We start from the raw sequence: 8,605 nt of genomic DNA on the forward strand, positions 1-8,605 counted from the left end.
CAACATCTTTCCGATAGGAAGGAGGCCAGAATCGCATGCAATATTCAAACAGTGGCCTAACCAATGTCCTGTACAGCCGCAACATGACCTCCCAATTCCTGTACTCAATACTCTGACCAATAAAGGAAACCATACCAAATGCCTTCTTCACTATCCTATCTACCTGCGACTCCACTTTCAAGGAGCTATGAACCTGCACTCCAATGTCTCTTCTTTTTAGATTCCCTACAGTGTGGAAACAGGCCTGTTCAGCAACACTCCCGAGGACATTACCATCTCCCTCTAGCTCAAATCCTCCAACCCCGACAACATCCTTGTAAATCTTTTCTGAACCCTTTCAAGTTTCACAACATCCTTCTGATAGGCCTAACCAATGTCCTGTAAAGCCGCAACATGACCTCCCAACTCCTATACTCAGTACTCTGACCAATAAAGGAAAGCATGCCAAACGCCTTCTTCATTAGGAAAATCGACGTTTCGGGCAGGATGAAGGGCTCCTACCCGAAACGTCTATTTTCCTGCTCCTCAGATGCTGCCTAACCTGCTGTGCTTTTCCAGCACATCTCTAATCTTGACTCTGATATCCAGCATCTGCAGCCCTCACTTTTGTCTTCTTCATTATTCTATCTCCCTGTGACTCTTCTTTCAAGGAATTTTCAAGGAATCTGCACTCCAAGGTCTCTTTGCTCAGCAATACTCCCCAGGACCTTACCATTAACTGCATAAGTCCTGCTAAGATTTGCTTTTCCAAAATGCAGCACCTCACATTTATCTGAATTAAACTCCATCTGCCACTCCTCAGCCCATCTGATCAAGATCCCGTTGTACTCTGAGGTAACCTTCACTGCCCACTACACCTCCAATTTTGGTGTCACCTGCAAACTTACTAACTATACCTCCCATGTTCACATCCAAATCATTTGTGTAAATGACAAAAAGTAGAGGATCCAGCACAGATCCTTGTGGCACACCACTGATCACAGACCTCCAGTCTGAAAAGCAATCCTCCAACACCACCCCTCTGTCTTCTACCTTTGAGCCAGTTCTGTATCCAAATATTTAGTTCTCCCTGTATTCCATGAGATCTAACCTTGCTAACCAGTCTACCATGGGGAACCTTGTTGAACACCTTACTGAAGTCCATATAGATCACATCTACTACTCTGCCCTCATCAATCCTCTTCATCATTTTTTCAAAAAACTCAATCAAGTTTGTGAGACATGATTTCCCATGCACAAAGCCATGTTGACTATCCCTAATCAGTCCTTGCCTTTCCAAATACATGTACATCCTGTCTCTCAGGATTCCCTCCAACAACTTGCCCACCACCAACGTCAGACTCACCAGTCTATAGTTCCCTGGCTTTTCCTTACCACCCTTCTTAAACAGTGGCACCACGTTAGCCAAACTCTAGTCTTCCAGCACCTTATCTGTGACTATCGATGATACAAATATCTCAGCAAGGGGCCCAGCAATCACTTCTCTAGCTTTCCATAGAGTTCTAGGGTACACCTGATCAGGTCTTGGGGATATATCTACTTTTATGCGTTTCAAGACATCCAGCACTTCCTCCACTGTAATATGGACATTTTTCAAGATGTCACCATCTATTTTCCCAGATTCTATATCTTCCATGTCCTTCTCCACAGTAAACACTGATGCAAAATACTCATTAGTATCTCCCCCATCTCCTGCGGCTCCGCGCGTAAGCTGCGTTGCTGATTTTTGATGGGCCCTATTCTCTCCGTAATTACCTTTTGTCCTTAATGTATTTATAAAAACCCTCTTTGCCAAAGTTATCTCATGTCCCCTTTTTGCTCCCCTAATTTCCATCTTGAGTATACTCCTACTGTCTTTATACTCTTCTAAGGATTCACTCGATCTCTGCTGTCTATACCTGACATATGCTTTCTTCTATTTCTTAACGAAAACCTCAATTTCTCTAGTCATCCAGCATTCCCTACACCTACCAGCCTTTCCTTTCACCCTGACAGGAAAATACTGTCTCTGGACTCTCGTTATCTCATTTCTGAAAGCTTCCCATTTTCCAGCCGTCCCTTTACCTGCGAACATCTGCCCCCAATCAGCTTTTGACAGTTATTGCATAATACCGTCAAAATTGGCCTTCCTCTAATTTAGAACTGCAACTTTTAGATCTGGTCTATCTTTTTCCATCACTATTTTAAAACTAATAGAATTATGGTCGCTGGCCCCAAAGTGCTCCCCCACTGACACCTCAGTCACCTGCCCTGCCTTATTTCCCAACAGTAGGTCAAATTTTGCACCTTCTCTAATAGGTACGTCCACATACTGAATCAGAAATCTTTGTTTGTACTCTTAACAAATTCCTCTCCATCTAAACCCTAAACACTATGGCAGTCCCAGTCTACGTTTGGAAAGTTAAAATCCCCGACCATAACCACCCTATTATTCTTACAGGCAACTGAAATCTCCTGACAAGTTTGTTTCTCAGTTGCCCGCTGACGATTAGGGGGTCTATCATACAATCTCAATAAGGTGATCATCCTTTTCTTATTTCTCAGTTCCACCCAAATAACTACCCTGGATGTATTTCTAGGAATATCCTCCCTAAGTACAACTGTAATGCTATCCCTTAACAAAAACACCACTCTCCCTCCTCTCTTGACCCCCTTTTTATCCTTCTAATAGCATCTGTATCCTGGAACACTAAGCTGCCAGAACTGTCCATCCTGAGCCATGTTTCTGTAATTGCTATGATATCCCAGTCCCATGTTCCTAAGCATGCCCTGAGTTCATCTGCCTTCCCTGTTCAGCCTCTTGCTTTGAAGTAAATGCAGTTTAATTTCAGTTCTACCTTGTTCTCTGCTTTGTCCCTGCCTGTCCTGACTGTTTGACTCACTCCTTTTCCCAACTGTACCAGTCTCAGATTGACCTTGTGGAATTCGAGGAAATCACTTCCAAAACCTAAAATACCTCAAAAAAGCCTCTTGAGCTTCTTCCACCATTTAATATCATAGAATCCCTACAGTATCTCCCCCATCTCCTGCGGCTCCACACATAAGCTGCCTTGTTGATCTTTGACGGGCCCTATTCTCTCCCCAGTTATCCATGGTTAGGCTAATTTTGCAATACTACGTTCAATTTTGGTCTTCCTGTTATAGGAAAGATGATGTTAAACTTGAGAGGTTTCAGAAAAGATTTACAAGGATGTTGCCAGTTTTGGAGAGTTTGAGCTGTAGAGAGAGGCTGAATAGATTGGGACTATTTTCCCTGGAGCATCGGAGCCGAGGGGTGACCTTATAGAAGTTTATAAAATAATTAGGAGCGTGGATAGGGTGAATAGCCAAGGGGTTTTTTTCCGAGGATAGGGAGTCTAAGACTAGAGGGCATAGGTTTAGGATGAAAGGGGAAAGGTTTAAAAGTGACCTAAGGGGCAACCTTTACACGCAGAGGGTGTTGCGTTTATGAAATGGTGGAGGCTGGTACAATTACAACATCTAAAAGGCAGCTGGCTGGCTATATAAACAGGAAGGGTTTGGAGGGATATGGGACTAGATTAATTTAAGATATCTGGTTGGCCTGGATCAAGTTGAATGGAAAGATCTGTTTCTGTGCTGTACATCTGTATGATGCTAAGATTCTGATAAATCTGGACTGCACCCCATCCAAAGTCAAGATATGCTTCCTGAGTTCTAGGTCAGTGTCTCCCCCTCTCCATACACTGTGCACCATGTCTCCTTAGTCCAAAGATGTTCAGATTAGGTAGAATTGACCATGCTAAATTGCCCATAGTGTTCAGGGATGTGTAGGTTAGGGGCATTAGTCAGGAGAAATGTAGGGTAATAGGGTAGGGGTGCAGGTCTGGGAGGGATACTCTTCAGAGGGTCGGTATGGCTTGTTTCCACACGGTAGGGATTCCCAAAATGAGGTGTGGTGAGCTGAAATGCTGATGTCGCAAACTCAAAGCAGCAATATTTACTGTGGACCTCTGACCAACTCCTGAATGTTGCCCCCCTACTCTAGCAGGTCAGTCCTTCACTTTCAGTCATTTTTCACCAAGCCCACCTCAGTGTCCCATGTTCTCTGAGCGGTTACAATAATTTTCAAAGAGGAAAGAGCCTGGGAAGCACTGGTGACATTCAAACAAACAGCGTCTCTCTTGCTACAAACAACAGCAATGATGCCCTGATACATGAAGTTAAAGAGGACACCCAACTGATATCCCCAGTGGTCTCTGACACAGGCACACGAGAACCTGGGTCCCGTGCCAGTATCATCTTATGTGACAATACACTCTTCCCTCAACTCAACCCTCACACCGCAACATCAAATAGACATGCATATTAATCAACAAACAACATAATCTGACAGGGTGCGCTTATGGTGCAATGGCAGTACCCTATCTCAAGATCCACTTCGGAATATAAAAGTGCCACAGAGGAGTGTCATAACATATCCCAAAGTCATAAAGTAATCTGTCCCACCTCAAACAAACAGTCCAGCCTCCACACGTTCTGTATTCACTTCAGTTAATTGATGGCACAATGCATTGAAGGAGTTTTGGCAAATTTCAGCTGGAACTTGAACACCTGGAAGAAACCTAAATAGCTCGGAGCATTTATAACATCTCTGATTAGAAAATATAAAGGGTGTTGAAGCAGGGCTTCTACTTGTTGCAAAGACCCAGATGAGAAATTCAACTACTCACCACCCGGGCAGAATCATTGCTCCCTGTCTCAACATTTAAACTCACTCTTTAGGGATGTCTTTAGTTCCTAAAGCACCTGCCTGCAAAATGCAGGCTGAAGTTTTCACTCTCGGGATTGCAGTGCAATTATTTGCTAATAAATATTAGCAATGATTCCCTACCTTGTCAGGTTCTGTCCATCATGCAGTCTTGTGAACCTTTCATTCAGTAAGGTGCTGGCGATATGTCTCCCAGAGAACACCACACTGTGACCCATACACCAGAGCCGTGCTCTGGATTAATGCTCTGCCTCGCACGCACAAACAGACTGTGAGGAAGTGTCGGTCTGCAAGGAAGTATCAGCAGTGTTGAGGAAATTCTTGTTTGTTCAACAGTGCACCCTCCTGGTGTGCAAACAATCCCTTAGTTTGCATGGAGCAGCGAAAGAGAGAGAGAGAGAGATGAGCAACACATCAAACTGGAACTGTCACTAAAGGAAGCTCTTTCTGTGACCGTCAAATCATCACCAATTCAATTATACTGTAGAGACTACACCGTGTGTGAAGGAGATTATGGATGATCATATCCAGGTGTTGATGAAAGTAAAATACTGCAGAGACTGGTGATCTGAAATTAAAAAGACAAAGTGCTGGAGAAACTCAGCAGATCTGGCAGCATCTATGGAGAGAGGAAACAAAGAGTCCAATATGACTTTTCTTCAGAATGGAGGTGTTAGGTGTATTTGAAGTAGCCAATACAGATGGAAACTGGTTTCTTCCAGTGGACAGCATTGGAAAGGAAAAGGAGGCAGACATTTAAAAATAGACTGTTCAGGATCGATGCTGCAAGATCATAGGAAAGAGGGAATAGGCCATTCGGCCCTTCAAGCCTGCTCAGTCATTCAATATGATCATGGGTGATCTGATTATGACCTTATTTCACTTTCCAGTCAGCTCCTCCTTAACCCTCAACTCCCTTGTCCATCAAAAATGTTTATATTAAGAAGGACTTTCATGTTAACTATTATCTAATTTCTTTATTTTTATTTTACAAAGTCTATGAAGGTCTGTATTGCTTTAGATTTTAACTTCGTTTCTTTTACTATATTGTACCTGAGTTTTTTGCATCAAGGTACCCTTGAAAGATGGCCCTGTGTGTGGCAACTTTAGACACTTTTCACAGTACTAATGGACTTGAATAGATGTGACAATAAAATCTAAATCTAATTTAGCTTTGAATATATTCAATGATTCAACCTCCACTGCTCTCTGTGGAAGAGAATTCTAAAGAGCGGATACCTCCAGGGAAGAAATTTCTCCTCATCATGTTTTCCCTATTTGACACTCTCCCATGGGGGAAGAACGTGATCCAGGGATCCATAGTGTATAGTCCCCTCAGAACCTTCCGTATGTTTCTATAAGATCACCTCTCATTCCTCAAAACTCCAAAGAGTGAAGGCTCAACCTGGTCAACATTGCCTCAGAAAGCAAACCCTTCATCCCAGGAATCAGGGTGACAGGAAGCAACTCTACATCCTGGAAATAAGGAACTCACCCGAGTCTCACCTCAAGCTGCTGAGCCTAAAGGTCAATTGAAAATTTCAGGAATTTTCAGGGGGAATTTTCTGTAATCAAGGTGGGCGGATGGGGTCAAACGTACAGATTAGCCACAATCCTATTGAATGGCTAACATTACAAATCACGCTCATTTTTATAATGTAAAACAATTCACAAATCAGACAAAATTTTGATAGAGCTAAAGGACAAGGTGTTAAAATGGGTGAGGAAAAGCAATGAAACAAACAAAGTTGGGAAGGTGCAGGATGCTAGAATTTTGGGAATATAAAGACCCAAGGTTCTGGGGCTGGTGGGGGTAACAGAATTAGGGAGGAGACAGTACGGTAATGCTCATGATCAAGGGCACTCTCAGGTGCCCAACGAAAAGCATTAGGAATTGTGTCCTGCCGAGACACACCTTCCACCCAACCCTTGGTGCTGAACACCCTGCCCCTCCTGCAAGGCCACTGCACCCAGTCTGGAGGAGCACAGGATGTACCACAAGGCTCCCTGTAATGTGGTGAAGCCTGCCCCCCCGCCAGATCTGCAGGCTCCTACCATGCTCCTCTGCCCCTCTTCTCTATGATACAGGGCTGTATTAACTGGTCCCAGTGTCTGGAGTGAGTCTCAGCATGCCCCCTCCTCCAACCCACATGGAGCGCCAACAGTCTCTACCTCATGGTGTTGGGTGATTCCCACACTGCTATGCTTCATCCCTTGCCATTTCTAGTCCTCCATCAACCTCCTGTTCCCACCTCACACTCTGATCCCTGCCATTTCCCTCATCTCCTCTCCGACTTCCTTCTTCCTTTCCCTCATACTCTGCCCTGAATTCAGCACTCCATCCATTTCTCCATGCCTCATCTATTGCTCTCCCTTCAGTTCCTCACTTTCCCACTCAAACCTCCTCACCTTCCCACCCCTTTCCTCTGCCTGTGCCTGACTTGCCCCTATATCTCCTATCATCTTTTGTCTTAATTTCTAGCTTACTATACAGCTTCAGCTATTTGTGGAATGTCATTATTCTACAGTGTCCGCATTCTGAACAGTGCTTTAAAATGACAGATAATGTTGATTACAATGACCTGGTCTGTATATATTGTACACCTAAATTGAGTTAACTGGACTCATTACTGCTTTTACTCTCTCTGGACTTTCACAGCATTCCCTCAATGCATGGGGTAGAGACAAGGAAATCAGCCAGTGATCCCGATGAAATTAGCCCATGATTCCAATCAAATCAGCCAGTGATCTAGTTGGATCAGTTGGACCGAAGGGTCTGTTTCCATCTTGTGTGACTCTATGACTCTAGCACATCAAGGAATAAAAGTAAGATACTGCAGGTGCCTGAAACAAAAAGAAAAGGTTTCTTAGAAACTCAGAAGCCCTGCAGTTACGAAGAACTAAATCAGGAACAGAACATTAACTCAATTTCTCTTGCTCTACAGATGTTGTCAGACCTGCTGAAACTCCAGCTCCTTCTGTTTTATAACTAATTCAGAGACCAATATTTCTGTTCTGCAGTGATGGGTTCACATCACACCATGGTGTCTGGTAGAATTTAAATTCAAACAGCAAATCTGAAATATAAAGCTAGTCTCAGTAATGGTGACCATGATAACTATCACTACTTGTTGTAAAAACTCATCCGGTTCCCTAATATCCTTTAGGGAAGGAAATCGGATGTTCTCACTTGATCTGGCCTACAAGTGTCTCCACATCCGCAGTGATATAGTTGCCTCTTAACAGTAGATGGGTTGCGAGAAGGCCAGAGGTAGGCAATATCACAGAGATGGGGCTAGATGGAATTGCTGATGGAGTGGATGTGGGGCTGGGATTTCTCAAGATTACTCCAGCTTCTAAATTCCAATAGAATCGAGGAATGATTTTGGAGGTTATTCAGCTCATCACAACTTTGCTGGCCTTTTGAAAGATCTATTCTATGAGTTATAATCCCCTGTTCTTGTAACCGTTCCCCTTCAAGTACCCAATTCTTTCTCAATGTTAATATACAATCTGCTTTCTTCACCTTTTCAGATTGAATGGCCCAAATCAGACCAATTCGCCACCTTGGGTCTTTCTGCCAATCACCTTCAGTGCGTGTTCTCCATTAACTGACCCACTGGAAACAGTTTATCTTATTTACTCTGTCAAAACCCCTTCATGGGTTTTGAACATTTTGATCAAATATCTTCACATTCTCTACTTTAAAGAAAACAACCTCATATTCTCAAGTTTACTGGAGCTAGGTGGAGCACAAACAAATTTGTACAGAGTTACAGCATTGACGAGGGAAAGTGAGGCAACTGCTGATAATTGAGATGATAATTCCAGATTGTTTTTCATTTCAATTCTACCAGTTGCCATGGTGGAACTTGA

At 43.4% G+C, this 8,605-nt stretch overlaps 1 protein-coding gene across 3 annotated transcripts in view; it reads right to left on the reverse strand.

Annotated features, from left to right (window-relative positions):
* Nucleotides 1-4,985, reverse strand: part of LOC122555703 (anoctamin-7-like) — a 94,553-nt gene extending 89,568 nt beyond the window's left edge. For all 3 annotated transcript variants that reach the window (XM_043701744.1, XM_043701740.1, XM_043701741.1), the window contains exon 1: nt 4,853-4,985. The gene's annotated coding sequence lies outside the window, so the exon portion shown is untranslated. The remainder of the gene's footprint in view (nt 1-4,852) is intronic.
* Nucleotides 4,986-8,605: the final 3,620 nt, after the last annotated feature.

The sequence above is a fragment of the Chiloscyllium plagiosum genome, chromosome 13, assembly GCF_004010195.1.
Source record: "Chiloscyllium plagiosum isolate BGI_BamShark_2017 chromosome 13, ASM401019v2, whole genome shotgun sequence".
In the NCBI taxonomy this organism is placed as follows: domain Eukaryota; kingdom Metazoa; phylum Chordata; class Chondrichthyes; order Orectolobiformes; family Hemiscylliidae; genus Chiloscyllium; species Chiloscyllium plagiosum.